Source organism: Tachyglossus aculeatus, chromosome 6 (genome assembly GCF_015852505.1).
Source record: "Tachyglossus aculeatus isolate mTacAcu1 chromosome 6, mTacAcu1.pri, whole genome shotgun sequence".
In the NCBI taxonomy this organism is placed as follows: Eukaryota; Metazoa; Chordata; class Mammalia; order Monotremata; family Tachyglossidae; genus Tachyglossus; species Tachyglossus aculeatus.
The window spans coordinates 34,606,007-34,626,261 of NC_052071.1; the positions used below are offsets into that span (position 1 = coordinate 34,606,007).

General features: G+C 46.3%; 1 protein-coding gene and 1 non-coding gene across 3 annotated transcripts in view; one reads left to right on the forward strand and one right to left on the reverse strand.

Moving 5' to 3' along the window:
* The window catches only part of DOCK11 (dedicator of cytokinesis 11), a 164,677-nt gene that overhangs the window by 128,803 nt on the left and 15,619 nt on the right, over positions 1 to 20,255 (reverse strand). The gene's annotated exons all lie outside the window — the stretch shown is intronic.
* LOC119930229 lies at positions 4,648 to 4,785 on the forward strand. The gene has a single exon (XR_005451716.1). It is a non-coding gene; the product is annotated as a small nucleolar RNA SNORA7 (small nucleolar RNA).

Sequence of the window (20,255 nt, forward strand, 5' to 3'; positions counted from 1 at the left end):
CTTAATGACTTCCTGAACTGTTTTTCCCCACAAAAAAGAAAGAAATGTTGCTGCTCACAGAAGAGGACCCCAGGTTGGAAAAAACCACTGCCAGTATCCAAATCTCAAAAAAATAATTTCAGGACAAACTCAACCATCAATACCCAAGCAACATTTTCAGCTGTAATTTAAAGAAAATATCTGAGGGGAGAAATCTTGAATTTATGTTCTAAATAAAATCAGTACTTTCCAAAAACAAATTTTACTTAGGAAGCCTCAGTGAGGTCTCCATCAGTCATGAATGGATTCCCTCCCAAGCTCCCATCACAAAAATAAGAACCAAGAGCAGTAATGCATCAAGCACTATATATTAGTTTCCAAAAGACTCAGAGAAAACTTTGTGAAAGGGCTTCCGTTATAAATTGAGCTTCCAGAAATTCTTCCTGGCCAGCTGTTGGTCTGTTTCCATTAACCCCAAAAAGCTGTTTATTTTTGTATGCCATCTGAGTGTTCAGACTTGTGAAAACAAGAGAACACCAATTATCCCCTCCGCTACCAAGTCCCCTGTGGCTCGGGCAGTGAGTAATTATATACTCCATCATCGCCCCTCTGCTCCAAGCTGGTTCCCGGCTCTGGCTCATGACGGATTAGCACTCACAGCCCTTGTACGTGGGGAAGGATCGGCAAATTCAGCTTTCAATCGACATGGATTGAACAGACTGCCAATTGTCAGAAATGCTCCTCCTGCGGAGAGGGAATTGATGAAGAGGGGTGGTGCTCACCCCAGGTCAAGGCTGTGCACACAGGATGAGGCTCCCTAACAGGAAAACAGCGTGGAACGTTTCTCTTCCTCCCAAGGTAACTTTACCCAAGAAAAATGGAAAAAAAAAGGATTAAGGTCAGTTCTATGAAAAACACTTTTAGGCCAGTTTCTGTCCAACTAAGCAAATCAACCCAAAATCAACACTAACATTTACTAAGCTCTTACAGTGGGTGAAGCATTAAATTACAAGTTGGGGAAAATACACGGGTGCTCATTTCACCAGGGCCAAGGTGATGTGCCCTCCAGACTCCAGGTTCTGCCCCTATGTCTGATAGGAGGGCCAGATAATAATAATAATAATAATGATAGCATTTATTAAGCGCTTACTATGTGCAAAGCACTGTTCTAAGCACTGGAGAGGTTACAAGGTGATCAGGTTGTCCCACGGGGGGCTCACAGTCTTAATCCCCATTTTCCAGATGAGGTAACTGAGGCCCAGAGAAGTTAAGTGACTTGCCCAAAGTCACACAGCTGGCTATTGGCAGAGCCGGGATTCGAACTCAGGACCTCTGACTCCAAAGCCCGGGCTCTTTCCACTGAGCCACGCTGCTTCTCAGATCTGGTGACCAGGCTTGAGAGAGTCACTTCAGTTTGAGACGTGAATCACTTAGCTAACCGGGTGGCCGAACAGAAAGAGCTTGGGCTGGGGAATCAGGAGATTCTAAAGTCGGATATACTTGACTTTTGTGTGACCTTGGGCAAGTCACAATCCTTTGTGCCCAAGCTTTCTCAACTGTAAAATGGGTATCACCTCTCTTACCACTTCGATTTTCTTTTGAGCCCTGAATGGGGCAGCGATGGTGTCTGATCTTTCTCCCTGAGTGCTTAGCACAGTACTTGGCACCTAGAAAGTGCTTAATAAGTACTGATAACAATATTATTTATGATCAACTAGACACACAATAGTGGAAAGGAAGGAGAGGGTAAGGACCTAAGTACATAGGTGGGAAATAGGGTGGGGAGATGAATTATTAGTCAGGGAAGGCTTCCTGGAGGAGTCATGATTTCAGTAGGGCTTTGAAAATGGTGAGAGTAACAGCCCATCAGAAGTGGTGGGGAAGAGACTTCCAGGCAGAAAGGAGGGTTGTGAACATAGGGTCTGAAGCCAGTAGTGACAAAGAAGGAGCAAGAAGATAGATCTATGTATATATATGTGTTGTGTGTGTGTGTGTGTGTGTGTGTGTGTGTGTGTTTTTGGGGGGTCAGCGGGCGGTGGGGAAGGGCAGTGTTTGAGTGCCTTAAAGCCACCGATGGTGAGGAGTTTCTTCTTGATGGACGGGCAACCACTGCAGGGTGGTCTAATGGAAATAGGAGGGCATAGGAGTCAGAGGATCTGGGTTCTAATCCTGTCTCTGCCACTTGCCTGCTGTGGGACCTTGGGCAAGTCACTTAACTTCTCTGTGCCTCAGTTTCCTCATCTGTAAAATGGGCATTAAACATATACTTTCCCTCCTCAGACTGTGAGCCCCGTTTGGGACAGGCACTCTATCCAATCTGATTATTTTGTGTCTACTTGTACAGTGCATGGCACATAGTAAGCACTTAGCAAATGCATAACAAATATTATTCTTATTACTCGAGTAGAGAGATGTGCGTAGAAAGAAGTTTCAGAAAAACAACATGGGCCGCAGGGACAGATTTAAGAAAAACAGTCCTTAAATTCTGACATACGTCGGGTTTCCTGCTTCAGGGTCTATCGAAAGTGCTCGGGTTCTAAAAAACCTTAAGAAAAGAAAGTGGTAGTTGTGGGACGCACTCATCTCAGCCAATGGAATGAGTGATTTGGGAGGTCAAAGTGTGTCTATATCACCAGCCCCCTCCCCACCTCTTCAAGTGGAAGTCGGGGAGATAGAGGAGGGTGGTTGTTGGTAAACCTGCGAGCCCTGAGCACTGCCAGCTCCAGGCACGAGGGTAGGGGCTCTGGCCACCAACGTACCCCCCTCCCCAGAACCAGCCACTACTGAAACCCAAGCAAAGGAAGTGGCACCGGCCCCACCTGAATTGGCCCATCCTGGGGTGTGTGTCTCTGCCACAGTCTCTACGCAGAGAGGGCAGAGGAAGCAGGTGGGTGCTGCCCCTTGCCCCTCACCCATCTTCCCTGGTAGGGTAGAGAATGGGGAGGGCGGGGGGAAGGAAGGGTGGGGTGGAAGTTGTGAACGAATGGCAAATAAAGACAACCCAATTCCTCTTAATAGTCCAAGGCCAGTCACTGCTGATAACACCTATCCCATATTTTGTTTTGGGAGCAAAAAGAGCAGAGGAGGGTGGGAATCTGCTCAAACACTGAACAGCTGCCCAGCAAATAACAGAGCAACCTTTGAAAATGACTGCCCCTGGGCCAGCTAGGCAATTTTGAATTTTGTCCCGCAGGTGGGGTGGCATGCAGTAAGGGAGAGGTGGGGGACTAGGGAGGACATGGCAGGGAACAGGGTTGTTGGGGAGAATTCAGTGCACGCAACCGGAAAACACAAGAGTTCATCTCTCCTGGCTCAGAGGCCAGTACGAGAGAGTCCAGTAGGTGGGATGGAGTGGGAACACCAGCATGGCCCAGTGGATAGACCCCGGGCCTGGAAGCCAGAAGATCTGGATGAATCAATCAATCGTATTTATTGAGCACTTACTGTGTGCAAAGCACTGTACTAAGCGCTTGGGAAGTACAAGTTGGCAACATATAGAGACAGTCCCTACCCAACAGTGGGCTCACAGTCTAAAAGGGGGAGACAGAGAACAAAACCAAACATACTAACAAAATAAAATAAATAGAACAGATATGTACAAGTAACATAAATAAATAAATAGAGTAATAAATATGTACAAACATATATACATATATACAGGTGCTGTGGGGAAGGGAAGGAGGTAAGATGGGGGGATGGAGAGGGGGATCCCAGCACTGCCACTTGTCTGCTCTTGACTTTGGGCAAGTTACTACTTTCTGCTTCAGTCACCTCATCTGTAAAATGGGAATTAGGGCTGTGAGCCCCATGTGAGACATGGAGTATGTCCCACCTGACTAGCTTGTATCTTCCCAGGTGCTTAGTACAGTGCCTGGCCCAGAGTAAGGGCTTAACAAATACCATAGAAAGAAAAAACATCAATGTTATTCGGATGACCATCATTTCCCATCAACGCTATGCCTCTCCCCATTTCCTCCCCAACCCAACACCATGCATTTTCCCGTGTCCCATTTTCTGGGACAATGGAGAGAAAAGACTTGGGCTTGGGAGTCAGAGGGCTTGGGAGTCAGAAGTCATTGGTTCTAATCCCAGCTCCACCACTTGTCAGCTGTGTGACTTTGGGCAAGTCACTTAACTTCTCTGTGCCTCAGTTACCTCATCTGTAAAATGGGGACTAAGACTGTGAGCCCCACCTGATCACCCTGTATCCCCACCCAGCGCATAGAACAGTGCTTTGCAATAGTAAGTGCTTAACAAATACCATCATTATTATTATTAACAGACAAACAGAGGCAAGGACAGAAGTAGAGCGCTTGGCAAAGGGAGAGAAGGAAAGTGAGAGGGAGGAAAAGGAAAACAGAAAGGAGAAATCAGGAGCCAAAGAGGGAAAGAGAGAGCCTGCAGAATATTGCATGAGAGACAGGAAAAATCAACCAATCATATTTATTGAGCATGTACTGTACGCAGAGCACTTTACTAAGTGCTTGGAAGAGTACGAAACAATATAACAAAGTCAGTCAACACATATCCTGCCCAGAATGAGCTTACAGTCTAGAGGGAAGAAACAGGAGAGGAAACCAGTTGAACTGGGAAAGGGAGAGGATTATGAAGTGAAAGAGTCAAAGTAAGAGTGAGAAAGTGAGATGAGAAGAGCTACAAAAGAGGGATCCCCTCTCAGGATGGCACCTGGAGAGTTTCCAGTATTCTACCGGTCTCGGCTTCGGGAGGGAGAGTCAAGCAGAGGCCTACCTATTGCATTCCTAGCTTGGGCTGTGGTTAGCTAGTGGAAGGCAATCTGCTACAAGGCAAAACTCACCTGTGCTGGGCAGTAGCAGCATGAGAGAGTGTCGAAGGTGGCAACTCAAGTTGACTGAGCGGAAGAAGGCAATGATAAACCACTTCCGGATTCTGACCAAGAAAACTGATGTATAAACTACCAGAACTGCAGATGGAGGTGGGACGTTCTGGGAGAGATGTGCCCATGAAGTCACTACGGGTCGGAAACAACTCAACGGCATAAGACAGGACAGGAGAGGGACACAAGTAAAAGAACAGAGAAAGAGCTGGGAGACAAAGACCAGGGTAGAGATTGATAGGGACAGAGAAATAGAAGCCTTAGAAGGACAGGACAGCAGCTGGAAAAACACAAGGAGAAAGACAGGGAAAGAGTAGGAGCAAATGGACAAGGAGAATGAAGTTCAGTTCACTGGCAATTAACTGGACAAGTAATGGGTGATCCTATTCACATCCTAATGAAATGGGTTTTCAGGCTCAATTCTGCCCAATCGCGTGAATCAGAAGCTAAGAAATAAATTCCTAGTAAAATATTCATTGTTCAATTACAAGAGGTAAGCAAATCTCCTGCTATAACTATCTAGGTTATTATTAAAATAATTTCAAATTTTGGCTGAATTGTTTACCTAAAACAGTAACCTTTAAATTACTTGAGCTAAAGAGTCAAAGGAATATTGTTACAAATGATAATTACAATCCATTTTAACCAATACTTTCCATTTTCTTCCCTAGCAAAACTCATTGCCAAAAATGCTAGGGAACAGCAACACTGATCGATTTATTTTCACCTCTCCTCTGTCTGCATGCTTTCTGGTACAATGAAATTGCCCACGGCAGGCAGCAAAGAAGAAAAGACAAAGCAGTCTGGAGAGTCCATAAACTATCAGCCCCCAAATAATCAAGATTTGATAGCCCTCAAAAAACAGATTTATTGCCCAGAATATTATTTATATTTAGGAATTACGTGTCATGTACATATTTATTTCAGAGAGACTCACTGTCTTTTGCATAATTATACCAACCTCTGACCTTAGTTTAGTCTGCTTGAAATCTTGGGATCAAGGTAGCCTGTATAAACCCTTCTTTTAACACAATATCCCGCTGACAGTGTAAGTTCTGAAACAGACCAAGGCAAGCCTTGCATTTTAATAAGCACTGCAAAATGTAAATTGAGCTGCTCTGATGTGTTAAATTGCAGTAAGGTCGATTTAACTAGCTAAGTCATTTACGAAAACAAACGAACCCTAAGGCTCTGAAAATAGTTCCATTTAATTTGAACACGGGAGTGTGAACTATTTTCTTATCAAAAATAAATAAATAAAATAATGCAAAACAAGAGTACCCAAAATTCCAACTGTGCACCCTGGCCCATGCCACTCATTTCTATACACAAAGAATTAACAGATGGCCACAATCTCCACACTCAATGGGTATTCATTCACCCATAGAATTAAAGCCACAGGCTGAAAATCTGATTCAGTAGTCAAGCTTGTTATAGGGCGAAATTAACAATTACACATCCTTCAAGACAGCTCCAATGGCTCAACGGAGCAGTCCGGCTAAAACTGGTCTGTTTATTGTTATATTGTGCTGCCCCAAAAGCTTAGTACAGTGCTCTGCGCACAGTAAGCGCTTAATAAATACAACTGACTGACTGATATAGGGTGAAATTAACAATTACACATACTTCAAGACAGCGCCAATGGCTCAACCTAGCAGCCCGGCTAAAGCTGGTCTGTTTATTGTTATATTGTGCTCTCCCAAAAGCTTAGTACAGTGCTCTGCTCACAGTAAGCGCTCAATAAATACAACTGACTGACTGGAGAAGAGACCACTGTCTGTCATCTCCTTGGCCCAGAAGAGGGAGTTTCATTCATTCATTCAATCGTATTTATTGAGCACTTACTGTATGCAAAGCACCGTAATAATAATAATAATAATGGCACTTATTAAGCGCTTACTATGTGCAAAGCACGGTTCTAAGCACTGGGGAGGTTACAAGGTGATCAGGTTGTCCCACGGGGGGCTCACAGTCTTCATCCCCATTTTACAGATGAGGTAACTGAGGCACAGAGAAGTTAAGTGACCTGCCCAAAGTCACACAGCTGCCAATTGGTGGAGCTGGGATTTGAACCCATGACCTCTGACTCCAAAGCCCGTGCTCTTTCCACTGAGCCACGCTGCTTCTAAGCTGTCTAAGCTTCTAAGCGCTTGGGAGAGTACGATACAACAACAGACACATTCCCTGCCCACAATGAGCTCACAGTCTAGAGGGGGAGAATGACAATAATATACAAAAATAAATAAATAAATAAATTACAGATATTTATGTACGTGATGTGGGGATGGGAGGGTGGATGAATGAAGGGAACAAGTCAAGGCGACATAGAAGGGAGTGGCAGAAGATAAAGGCTGCCTGGCTGAGATGGGGGGGCGAGTACCTGCGAGAAGCAATGGGCTCAGGGGCACCCAAGTTGCCGGGAAGAGGGTGAGGCAGTGACAGAGGAGTCAGGCCGGCTGGTAAAGAGGTGGCAGAGATGCAGAGAGCAAGCTATAGTGTCAGCCTTACAGCTGCTTTGGCCGCCACAGTCAATCAGGACGAGAGGCTGGTCAAGTGTCAACATTCAACATGGGTAAAGCGACGCCCCTGGCACACCTGAGGCTGCATTAGTATTATTAATAAGAAGAAGAATAATGGTGATGGTATTTAAGTGCTTAGAGAAGCAGCGTAGCTCAGTAGAAAGAGCACAAGCTTGGGAGTCAGAGGTCATGTGTTCTAATCCTGGCTCCGCCACTTGTCAGCTGTGTGACTGCGGGCAAGTCACTTAACTTCTCTGTGCCTCAGTTACCTCATGTGTAAAATGGGGATTAAGCCCCATGTGGGACAACCTGATTACCTTGTATCTCCCCCAGCGCTTAGAATAGTGCTTTGCACATTGTAAGTGCTGAACAAGTACCAAAATTATTATTACTCCTGTATCAAGCACAGTTCTAAGTGCTGGGCTAGATACAAACTAATCGGGTTGGACACAGTCCCTTGTCCCACATGGGGCTCACTGACTTAATCCCCATTTTACATATGTGGTGACTGAAGCAAAGAGAAGTTGTGATTTGCCCAACGTCACGCAGCAGATAAATGACAGAGCCGGGATTAGTCACTTCCAGAGTCAAGCCAAGCCCTCAATAAAGATGACTGATTATGGGCAAGGAACGTGCCTGCTGGTTCTATTGCATTGTATTCTCCCAAGCATTTAGAACAATGTTCTGCACATAGTAGGAGCTCAATAAATACCACTGTTTATTGATTAAATAACTGCCAAAAAACAAAAAAACACAAGACAGAAAAGTGTCCGGTTCCAAAGAAGTCCATACCTGTTCTCTGAATTGGCCCATCTTGCTTGAGCACTGGCTTCCACCTCTGCTTTCTCCCTTGGTACCTTAGTAGGGAGAGCAGAGATCTTTCTCCCCTCTGTACAGATGAAGAGACTGAGGCCCAGAGAGGTTAAGTGACTCACCCAAGGCTAGCAAGTAGGCCAATGGCCCACTTGGAACTAGAATCCCAGACTTCTGACTCCAACCTCAAAGTTCTTTCCACTAGGCCGTGCGGCCTCCCAATACATACCAATTACCCCAGGACAGCTTTAGGTAAGCTTATTAACCAAAGCAGTCTTGGGTTTTAAAATTTTTGAAAACATTCAATTACTTTGGGCTTTGACTATTTTCCAGGCATTTCTGATAGTACTGGAATTCAAGGTGGATTGCCAAAGTTTCTATATTAGTATTTTCACCCAACTTGGCCAAATTCTTTCTTATTATCTCTGCTGGCTACTCGATGATAAATGAACCCAGCCCAATCACAAAGTAGTTCCTGAGGAATAAGGAACAGAGGCTTCAAAGGCTTGAACAATAAACATGCCTCACTCTGGTTGCCTACCGTGACATGATTTTACCTGTGTTACCAAAATTAACAGAGCACTCACTAACATGCGCTAGAGGCAAACATTACTTCATTTTCATATGTCTATAAAACAGCAAACGGCACATCTCAGGGCAGGTTTGTTCTTTTACTGGTTCACTTTCAGCTCGTCATGACGCAAGCCACTAGCCGACGGTAAAGGCGCGAGAAAGGCATCGGAAGCCTCTTTTTGCTCTCCAGTTTGCACCACATTCTAATCCAGCAGTGGAAGAGACAAAGCCACTAACCTCAAACAAGATTTCAAAGTCTTAGATCCCTCAATAGGTCAAATTAAGCCACAACATGAGAGAAGCTGTTAGTTCCAAGTTATTGGAACTCTTGCAAGAGAGAGGAGGAAAAAAGGAGACATCAGCAGATGTTACCACTGCTATAACTGTAGAAGAGGAGGAGGAAGGTGCTTCAATCCGTTGAAATGAGTTTCCTTCATGACGTAACCAATAATGACGGACAAAAGAAAATCTCACCTCTGCAGGACAGGCCCTTCTTTCCCCCAGGATCAGGACAGTTCTTAAACAGGGCTGTGCTGCTTAAAATTACAATAATCCATCAATCAAAAGTATTTATAAAGAACTTCTTTTAGGCAGACTAAGCATCTGGGAGAGTACACTAGAGGTTGAAGACACATCCCTGACTACAAGGGGCTTGCAAATGAACACCCACTAAAACCGACCCAGATTAAGTGCTCAGGACTAAACTTGAGTTTTCAGGTGGGGTTTAGGGAGGTAAAGTTGCCCACCTCTCACGTTACGCACAAGCGTGAAAGAGCCTAATCACAGGATAAGAGGAAATGCCTGCTTTCTATTTTCTGCCCCTGGGTAGGGTGCAGGAGATCCTTGGCTATTTTTGCCCTTCCACCCACCTGGAGTTGCCAAGGATGAAAGGAAGCAGTGTGGCCTAACGGATAAAGCCCCAGCCTGGGAACCAGAGGATTAGGGTTCTAGCCCAGCTTACTGTGCGACCTTGGTCAAGTCGCTTAACTTCTCTGTGCCTCAGTTTCCCCAACTGTAAAAAAATGCCAATTCAATACCTGTTCTCCCACCTACTTGCCTGTGAGCCCCATCTACGACAGGAACTGTAACTGGCCTGATTCACTTGCAATAATAACAATAATAATAATAATAATGGTACTTGTTAAGCACTTACTACATGCAAAGCACTGTCCTAAGCACTGGGGTAGGCACAAGTTAAGCAGGTTGGACACAGCCCCTGTCCCACATAATAATAATAATAATAATAATGGCATTTATTAAGCGCTTACTATGTGCAAAGCACTGTTCTAAGCGCTGGGGAGGTTACAAGGAGATCAGGTTGTCCCACCGGGGGCTCACAGTCTTAATCCCCATTTTACAGATGAGGGAACTGAGGCCCAGAGAAGTTAAGTGACTTGCCCAAAGTCACACAGCTGACAATTGGCAGAGCCGGGATTCGAACCCATGAGCCCTGACTCCAAAGCCCGGGTTCTTTCCACTGAGCCACGCTGCTTCTCCAATGGGGCTCACACCTTTAATCCCCATTTCACAGATGAGGTAACTGAGGCCCAAGGAAAGTAAGTGAACTGCCCAAGGTTACACAGCAGACTTGTGGCGGAGCCGAGATTAGAACCCAGGTCCTTCTGATTCCCAGGCCCATGCTCTAGCCACTAAGTCACGCTCCACCCCAGCATTTAAAACGGTGCATGACACATAGTAAGCGCTTAACTAATACCATGAAAAAATGAAAGTAGGGTCTGGATACTGTTTATGAGCTCTGGGAAAAACTCCAGGGGCCCTAACCACTAGAGCTAGACAATGGGAGCCAGGCATCCCCGCCCTCCCCTGCTACCAGCGTGGCTCAGTGGAAAGAGCCCGGGCTTTGGAGTCAGAGGTCATGGGTTCAAATCCCGGCTCCGCCAATTGTCAGCTGTGTGACTTTGAGCAAGTCACTTCACTTCTCTGGGCCTCATCTGTAAAATGGGGATGAAGACTGTGAGCCCCACGTGGGACAACCCGATCACCTTGTAACCTCCCCAGCGCTTAGAACAGTGCTTTGCACATAGTAAGCACTTAATAAATGCCATTATTATTCTTATTATTACCCCAGAGTCTAGGATGGGGGTAGGCTACAGCACCTGCAGGCTTAGGTGACAAAGGAAGGAACTCTTGAGCCTGTTTCTGATGGCAGTGGCATCCTGGAATCTCCCTCGGGCACTAAACCATGTGAGTCAGGAAAGGCGGAGCCTTGGATGTCCACGGGGCATTTCTGAATTCACTGGACTACATGTGGCTGCAAGACCAAGTTCCTGTATTTTTTTGCTTTATGGTATTTGTTAAGCACTTATTATGTGCCAACCACTGTACGAAGCTCTGGGGTAGATATAATCAGGATGGAAAGGGTCGCTGTCCCACATAGGGCTCACAGTCTTAAGCCCCATTTCACAGATGAGGTAACTGAAGCACAGAGAAGCAAAGTGCGTTGTCCAAGGCCACACAGCAGACAAGTGGCAGAGCTGGGATTAGAAACCACGTCCTTCTGACTCCCAGGCATACGCTGCTTCTTGATTCCCGGATTCCCAGGCTGCTCCATGATACTTCGCAATATTCCCTGTAATATTCATTCTAGGAATGCAAAGCACAATCAAACTGCGGATGTAACGGCGCCTTCCAGGGTTCCAGCCAGAACGAATCTTCTCGCTTAATAGCTTTCTCTTTAGATCAGTAATTCCATCCCTCCTCAAAGAAAGTGCGCACTCTGCTCCTTTGTCACATGAGAATTCACAGGCTTCCCTTTGAGAGTAAGCCAAGAAATAGTGGCACCAACTGTCACCTGCAAGGGGAAGCAGTAACAGCTGCTGAGGAAGTTGCAACCTCTACCAGAGGCCACCAGAAACAGGCGACGGCTGCCTCTGGGGCGAACATGTGGAGCTCAGCAGAGAGAGAGAGAGAGAAAGAGACACAGAAAGCAAGCAACAGAAGCAACAACCATTCACTGAGCTCAGGAAATTACAGGAGTCTTCTCTCTCCCCAACTTCCACAGCTAAGGGGGTGTCACTAAGACTCCCAAATAGGGGCCGATGCTCTCTTCCAAAGAGCTCCTTCCCTGTGAGCCCGTTGATGGGTAGGGACCGTCTCTATATGTTGCCGACTTGTACTTCCCAAGCGCTTAGTACAGTGCTCTGCACACAGTAAGCGCTCAATAAATACGATTGAATGAACGAACAGAGGCACAGAACGGCCTTAGGGGAGCACCATTAAGGGCAGCGAGGGCAGTGTTGGTTTCCAAGAAATAATAATAATAATAAATATAGCACTTACTATGTGCAAAGAACTGTTCTAAGTGCTGGGGAGCTTACAAGGTGATCAGGCTGACCCACGTGGGGCTCACAGTCTTAATCCTCATTTTACAGATGAGGTAACTGAGGCATAGAGAAGTTAAGTGACTTGCCCAAAGTCACACAGCTGGCAAGTGGCGGAGCGGGATTCGAACCCATGACCTCTGACTCCAAAGCCCGTGCTCCTTCCACTGAGCCACGCTGCTTCTCTAAGATCCGTGAAACTGAGGGGAATCTCTGGTTAAACATGAATGCCGCCTAAGGCTCCTTTATACCTTAGTAATAATAATAGTAGTAATAATCAGTCCTTTAATTCCAAGATTTCACAGTCATTCATCAGAAACCCTGCTAACACCCTGATGAGGCGGAGGTTGAATTGTTATCATTATCCTTTCAGGAAATAACAGGATGAGCAGCGCGCTCGCAGTCCTTTTTGAGGCAAATTAAAAGGAGATGTGTAATTTGGTGGGGAGGGCAGAGAGAGAGACAGCTGCTAGTCTGAAAAATAGAAGAAATTCTGGCAAATGCTTTGTCTCACCTTCATGCAAGGATGGGGGCATTGAGTAAGGCCTCTCTGCTCCGCCTAGCAGTTGCGATGCCCTCAGCCTCGGCTCCCTCGGGCTAGCAGTGGTACAGTCCTTGGCCCCAGAGCACCCCTCCCTGCTCAAAAAGAAAGGAGGGGAGCAACAGAAAGTGCCCCACCTTCTTAACTCTCCTGCTCCTTTCCGGGGCCAAAAGCACTCGGGCACCAGGCTGGGCAACACTAAAAAGGAACGGAGTGGCTGCCTGGCAGGGAAACAAGACTCCGGGGCAAATCAATCCCTCCTTAAGCAGGCCCTGTGTGCCCACAAGATCCAGGAGAAGCAGTTTGGCGTAGTGGAAAGAGCAGAGGGCTAAATGTCAGGAGATGGAGGTTCTCATCCCAGCTTGCCCCTTTCTTTTCCTATGGTATTTGTTAAGTGTTTACTATGTGCCAGGCACTATACTAAGTGCCGGGGTAGGTACAAGTTTATCAGGTTGGACACATTCCCCGTCCCACATGGTGCTCACAGTCTTAATCCCCATTTTACAGATAAGGTAACTGAGGCACAGAGAAGTGAAGTGATTTGCCCAAGGTCACGCAGCAGATAAATGGCAAACCGGAATTAGAACCCAAGTCCTTCTGACTCCCAGGGCTGGACTCCATCCATCAGGCCATGCTCCTATCACTCCCAAGAGGTCCCTGCCTGTCCACTGCTCACTTGCCTACTGTGCGACCTTGGGCAAATCACTGAACTTCTCTGGGCCTCAGTTTCCTCATCTGTAAAATGGAGATGAAATACCTGTTCTCCTTCTTACCTGTGAGCCTCATGTGGGACAGAGACTGTGTCCAACCTGATTATCCTCTCTAACCCACTGCTCAGCACATTGTTTGGCACAGAGTAAGCACTTATCAAATTCCTCAGTCTTGCCACCTGACCTCTGCAACCCCTCCTCCCAAACATCCAGAAAAAGGCTCCTTTCCTGGCTTGTTTTTAAACTCGGTGCAAATCGCCAAACTCGTCATGTTGAAAATGAAGAACCATGTCAATTATTCCTGCTGCACGGACCTGAAAGTTAACCATTCTAGTGCCTCGTTTAACATGAAAAGTGAATTCTGACAGGAAGTGATTCATTCAGCGGTTGGCCATCCCTCAGTCTGAGGGGAGAAGGAGGAGGCAGCGGCAGAAATTTAGCCCAGAGGCAAGGGGGTGAGAGCCTCCTCCCACAGGCCCAGAGCCTATTTTAATCAATGGCATTCATTGAGCGCTTACTGTGTGCAGAACACTATACTAAGCATTTGGGAGAGGAGAATACAACAGAGTTGGCAGTCATGATCCCTGCCCACAAGGAGTTTGCACTCTACAGGCAGGGAATTCTTTCCCCATACCAGAAGACATTGTGAAACGGTGGCAAACGGATCCAAGAGGTGTGTTTGAAGGAACTGTCCCCTTATTCCCCTCCCTGGACTCATACTCCTCTGAATCCATCACTCTTCCCCTCACCCCTCGAAACAGAAAGTTTAGCTCAGAACTCTTTCTCAAAATCCCCTTCAACCCCACCTCCTGGGAAACGGGGGTTACTGATGCGGACTTCATTATCAAGATGCCCTTCCGGCTTAATTTCCAAAATATTCCCATCTTGTCGAAGGATTTCTAATGCTTAAAAAGATACTGAGATGGGTCAGCCTCGCAGCACTTATGTATTTATCTATAAAGTATTTATTTATGTCAATGTCTGCCTCCTCCTTCAGACTGTAAGCTTGCTGAAGGCAGGGAAGATGCCTATCAACGCTGTTGGACTGTATTCTCCCAAGCACTTAGTAAAGTGCTCTGCACATAGTAAGCACTCAATAAAAACCACTGATTGATTCAGCCCCCTGTCGTAATCAGAAAATTAGATAAAAGTTAAAAACTGGTAGCTGCATTGAGGCCTAACAGGTTAGTAGTCCTTTGGTAAGCGTAAGACATTCACTGCAGTTCCTGCCAACCCACATTTCCTGTTGCAGAGGAAGTTGGTCATCCTCAAACCAGCAGATACAGATGAAGAAACTGCCAATAAGAGTCAAAAGCTCAATATGTAAATCGAGAGTTAGCGTGCACTATTTCTCCCAAACTTTCAATCTATAGCGTTATGCACCACTTAAGAAGAATGGTTATTTGCAGAGTCCAGATAACCCTCCCTCCCACCCGCCACTGGAAAAAAATAGCAATTCTGAGGAAAAACCTGAATTGTCAAACATCTTTAGCCACCAGGAAAAAATACCCTCAAATCCACCCGCCACTGCTGCACACACCACCTGCTGATCAAATTTCTAACACTTTTTGCAGTCACAGAGACAAAGGGAACTCAAAAAGTCCTCGTGTCTACCCCTTGCCTCGAAAAATGGCTGCACTTATTCATTCATTCATTCAATCGTATTTATTGAGCGCTTACTGTGTGCACAGCACTGTACTAAGCGCTTGGGAAGTACAAGTTGGCACCATATAGAGACGGTCCCTACCCAACAGCGGGCTCACAGTCTAGAAGGGGGAGACAGACAACAAAACATATTAACAAAATAAAATAAATAGAATAAATATGTACAAATAAAATAGAGTAATAAATACATACAAACATATATACATATATACAGGTGCTGTGGGGAGGGGAAGGAGGTAGGGCGGGGGGATGGGGAGGAGGAAAAGGGGGAGAGGAAGGAGGGGGCTGAGTGTGGGAAGGCCTCCTGGAGGAGGTGAGCTCTCAGTAGGGCTTTGTGGGGAGGAAGAGAGCTAGTTTGGCGGATGTGCTGAGGGAGGGCATTTCAGGCCAGGGAGATGATGTGGGCCGGGGGTCGACGGCGGGACGGGCGAGAACGAGGCACAGTGAGGAGGTCAGTGGCAGAGGAGCTGGGGGTGTGGGCTGGGCTAGAGAAGGAGAGAAGGGAGGTGAGGTAGGAGGGGGTGAGGTGATGGACAGCCTTGAAGCCCAAGGTGAGGAGTTTTTGCACTTACACTACCAAAGACAATTACCATTTGGTTATCTCTCTTATTCCAAGAATGAAGTTTCCTTTGCCTGTTGGAGCTTAGAATTGGTTCCAAAAGTCATTCCTCCGAGACTGCTAGCCTTTCTCCACAGCATTAGTGGCAGACAAACATTACTGCTAGGGGCAGAGGGCTGGGGGGCAGGGCTTGTCAGAGGGAGTCCCCTGGGCCCCCGCCTTCTCAGGGACCTATGGCACAGCCAAAATCAAGTTCCCTTTCTCTGTAAGTACTACTCCTTTGCTCGCTCTTCCTGCAAAAGATGAACTGATGTTGTAACTCCAAAGCATTTAAGTGTCTGAATGACCATAAAATAATTATTAATGCCTTTAAGTGCTCTAAGGGATTTTCAAGGGATCCTCAGCTCCATGCCACAGAAGGGTGTCTCTGAACCGAATAATGGCCTTCCCATCTTGTGGACACTTTAATAATATCCAGCACTTAGCACAGTGCTTGGTGCATAGTAAGCACGTAACAAATACCATCATTATTATAATATTTAAACTTACCAAGGCTTCCACAGGATGGGCAGCCTAGCAGGGTCCATGCTGAGTTTTGGGCAGTGGCATGACAGCTGACCATAGCAAAGAAATAAGAAGATAAAGAAGCAGTGGGAGAAGCCTTGTGGCCTAGTGGATAAATCATAGGTCTGGGAGTTAAAAGGACCTGGATTCTAATCCCAGCTCCACCACTTGTCTGTAGTGTAACCTTGGGCAAATCACTTCACTTCTCTGTGCCTCAGTTACCTTATCTGTAAAGTGGGGATTAAGACTGTGAGCCCCTTGTGAGGCATGGCTATGTCCAACTTGATTAGCTTGTATCTATCTCCCCCAGCACTTAGTACAGTGCCTGGCACATAGTAAGCATTTAACAAGTAACATTAAAGAAAAAAAAAAACACAAAGAAAGCTTAGGTAACCATCCCCACTTCTGGCACTTCTGTATCCTGTTCTGCTGTGTGGGCAGGAAAGTGAAGTGACTTGACCAGGGTCACAGAGCAGATAAGTGGCTGAGCCAGGATCAGAACCCATGACCTTCTGACTCGCAGGCTCACGCTCTATTCGCTACAACAGGGGCCATAGCTGGTGTCCAGAGCAAGGAAAAGAACTGTTAAGCGGCAATGAGAGAGGGGCGGTCACCACTGGCCTTGCATCTCCCTCTTGCTGCCGTTGCCACTGTCCAAGGGCTGTGGGAGTCTGTGACACGCATGGAACATGGTGTAATGGACAGAGCACAGGCCTGGGAATCAGAAGGTCATAGGTCCTAATACCAATACTGCCACGTGTCTGCTGTGTGACCCTGGGCAAGTCACTTTACTTCTCTGGGCCTCAGTTACCTCATCTGTAAAATGAGGATTTAGACTGTGAGCCCCACATGGGTCAGGGACCATGTCCAAGTCGATTTGTTTGTATTCACTCTAGCGCTTAGTACAGTGCCTGGCACACAGTAAGCGCTTAACAAATACCGTCATTATAATTATTAATATGGAGTGGGCTGGAGAACAGTGAGTGAGTGAGAGAGAGAGAGAGAGAGAGAGAGAGAGAGAGAGAGAGAGAGTTGTTTGTCTATTTCTCTCACCTTTTCCTGCTTTCTTTTCCTCCTAATTTTTGCTTTGCTAAAGACATTATTTAGTCTTGTGCATGCCTTCAGAGAACCTCTGAAGAGGGAAGATGGCTCCAGTTTCACCAGACAAGGAGGCATTTCTAAAAAATGGCCACAGCAGAGTGCCAATCCTGGGCCACTGGGCCACGAGCCAGCAGGCAACTGCCTCAGGATCTGCTGCAGTCTTGTCTGCCCATGGGAGCCAGATAGTTTCCAGAATTCCTGCTGAGCCCATGAGCCCCATGTGGGACGGTGGCTGTGTCTGACCTAACTTGAGATTACCCCCAGTGTTTAGACTAGTGCTGGATACACAATAAGCGCTTAAACAAATGCCATAATAATCAATTAGTGGTATTTATTCATTCATTCAATCATATTTACTGAGCGCTTACTGTGTGCAGATCACTGTACTAAGCACTTAGGAAGTACAAGTCGGCAACATATAGAGACGGTCCCTACCCAACAACGGGCTCACAGTCTAGAAGGGGGAGACAGACAACAAAACATGTAGATGGGTGTCAAAATCGTCAGAATAAATAGAATTATAGCTATATGCACATCATTAACAAAATAGAGTAGTAAATATGTACAAGTAAAATAAACAGAGTAATAAATCTGTACAAATACATACAAGTGCTGTGGGGAGGGGAAGGAGGTAGGGCGGGGCGGGGGGGATGAGGAGGGGAGGAAAAAGGGGGCTCAGTCTGGTAAGGCCTCTGTGCACAGAGCCCAGAACTGAGCAGTTGGGAAACTATAATCAGTCAATCAATCAATCGTATTTATTGAGCGATTACTGTGTGCAAAGCACTGTACTAACCGCTTGGGAAGTACAAGTTGGCAACATATAGAGACAGTCCCTACCCAACAGTGGGCTCACAGTCTAAAAGGGGGAGACAGAGAACAAAGCCAAACATACTAACAAAATAAAATAAATAGAATAGATATGTACAAGTAAAATAAATAAATAAATAAATAGAGTAATAAATATGTACAAACATATATACATATATACAGGTGCTGTGGGGAAGGGAAGGAGGTAAGATGGGGGGGATGGAGAGGGGGACGAGGGGGAGAGGGGGAGAGGATACCACAGAGTTGGTAGACTTGGACATCCCTATGTGGTTACGTTACGATACGACACAATAAATACGATTGAATGAATGGTTCTTTGGTTAGAGTCTTTAGCCACTGTTGGAACAGCTTTATCAGGAATAATCAGGGTTAGGACCCCGCTGTCCTGATTCTTATTTCCAGATCCCTGCTTCTTCCTCTGGAAGGGGAGCAAGGCTTGTGTACACAGTGGGTGCTAAATAAATACCAGAGATGGGCCTCTCATGATAAAGTGACTTCCCCACTTGATAAGTGAGGATTGGCTTTCCTCCCTGAGAGTGAGGAGCAAGTCTGGAAGCAGCACTAATTTTTTCAGGCCTCTAAGCTACAACTTAATGGGCTGATGTAAGCTCTTCACCCTGCCTGCGTGTCCTACAGGTCCCAAGCCAATTGGGCCACAGCAGGTCAACACAAAGCTAAGCCAGCCATTAGGGCTGAGGTCAGCCACACTGCACCAACCCCACCCTCTTCCAACACACACACACACACACACACACACACACACACACACACACACACAGTCTGCTGCATGACCTTGGGTAAGTCACTTGACAACTCTGTGTCTCAGTTACCTCATCTGTAAAATGTGGATTGAGACTGTGAGCCCTACATGGGACAACCGAATTACCTTGCATCTACCCCAGTGCTTAGAACAGTGCTTGGCACATAGTAGATGCTTAACAAATATCATAATTATTATTATTACTACTACTACTACAACACCACACACACACACACACACACGCCAGTGTGACCCATTTCTGGCATTTTGGGCCTGGAGAAAAATTCCATGGTGAGTGGGGAATTGCTGGACCAGAAGGGACATCGGCTGAACCAAAAATGGTTCAGACTCATTTCCTGTGAGCCCTGCCACACATACATGTGTGGCATGTTGAGAAGCAGCGTGGCTCAGTGGAAAGAGCACGGGCTTTGGAGGCAGAGGTCATGGGTTCGAATCCCGGCTCCACCACATGTCTGCTGTATGACCTTGGGCAAGTCACTTAACTTCTCGGAGCCTCAGTTACCTCATCTGTAAAATGGCGATGATGACTGTGAGCCCAATGTGGGACAACCTGATCACCTTGTATCCCCCCAGCGCTTAGAACAATGCTTTGCACATAGTAAGAGCTTAACAAATGCCAATAATAATAATAATAATAACATAGTGCACATACATGGCAGTTCTGCTAAGACATAGAGCAATCCCTCAGGCTGCCAGGGTCCAGTTATCATTCCCCAGGCTGCCAGGCCCACAGAGACAAGGGGCAGTGAGCACATAAGACATGAGATGCAGCGTGGCTCAGTGGAAAGAGCACAGGCTTTGGAGTCAGAGGTCATGGGTTCGAATCCCAGCTCCACCACATGTCTGCTGTGTGACCTTGGGCAAGTCACTTAACGTCTCTGAGCCTCAGTTACCTCATCTGTAAAATGGGGATTGACTGTGAGCCCAACGTGGGACAACCTGATCATCTTGTATCCCCTCCAGCGATTAGAACAGTGCTTTGCACATAGTAAGCGCTTAGCAAATGCCATCATTATTATTATTATTATTATAAGACAGCACTTCTTGGAAGTGAGCCTGGATCAAACCAGCTCAAACTGAAGGTGGGTTCCATTCCTGCTGGGCTGGGCCCCTGTGAGGGGCAGAACTGAGTCAGGGCCTCTACCTTGAAGCAATAATTTGCCCGGGAGGCCTGAAAGAGTTAAATACGGCTTTCAAAACTGCTCCTCTCACTCTCCGGGAGTATTTGAGGGACAGACTTGCTCAAGGCTAAAGAGAGTTAAGACCTTTAGTTATTTCATCTCTATGACACATTTACGCACCCATTTTACGGGTGCGTAAATCTCAAGTTCTCACAAGGAACCATGGGCAACCTTCATAATGGACCTCGAGATTTCTGAGTCACAATCCCCTACTCCAATAATAAAAATGCTCTGTACTTAGGTAG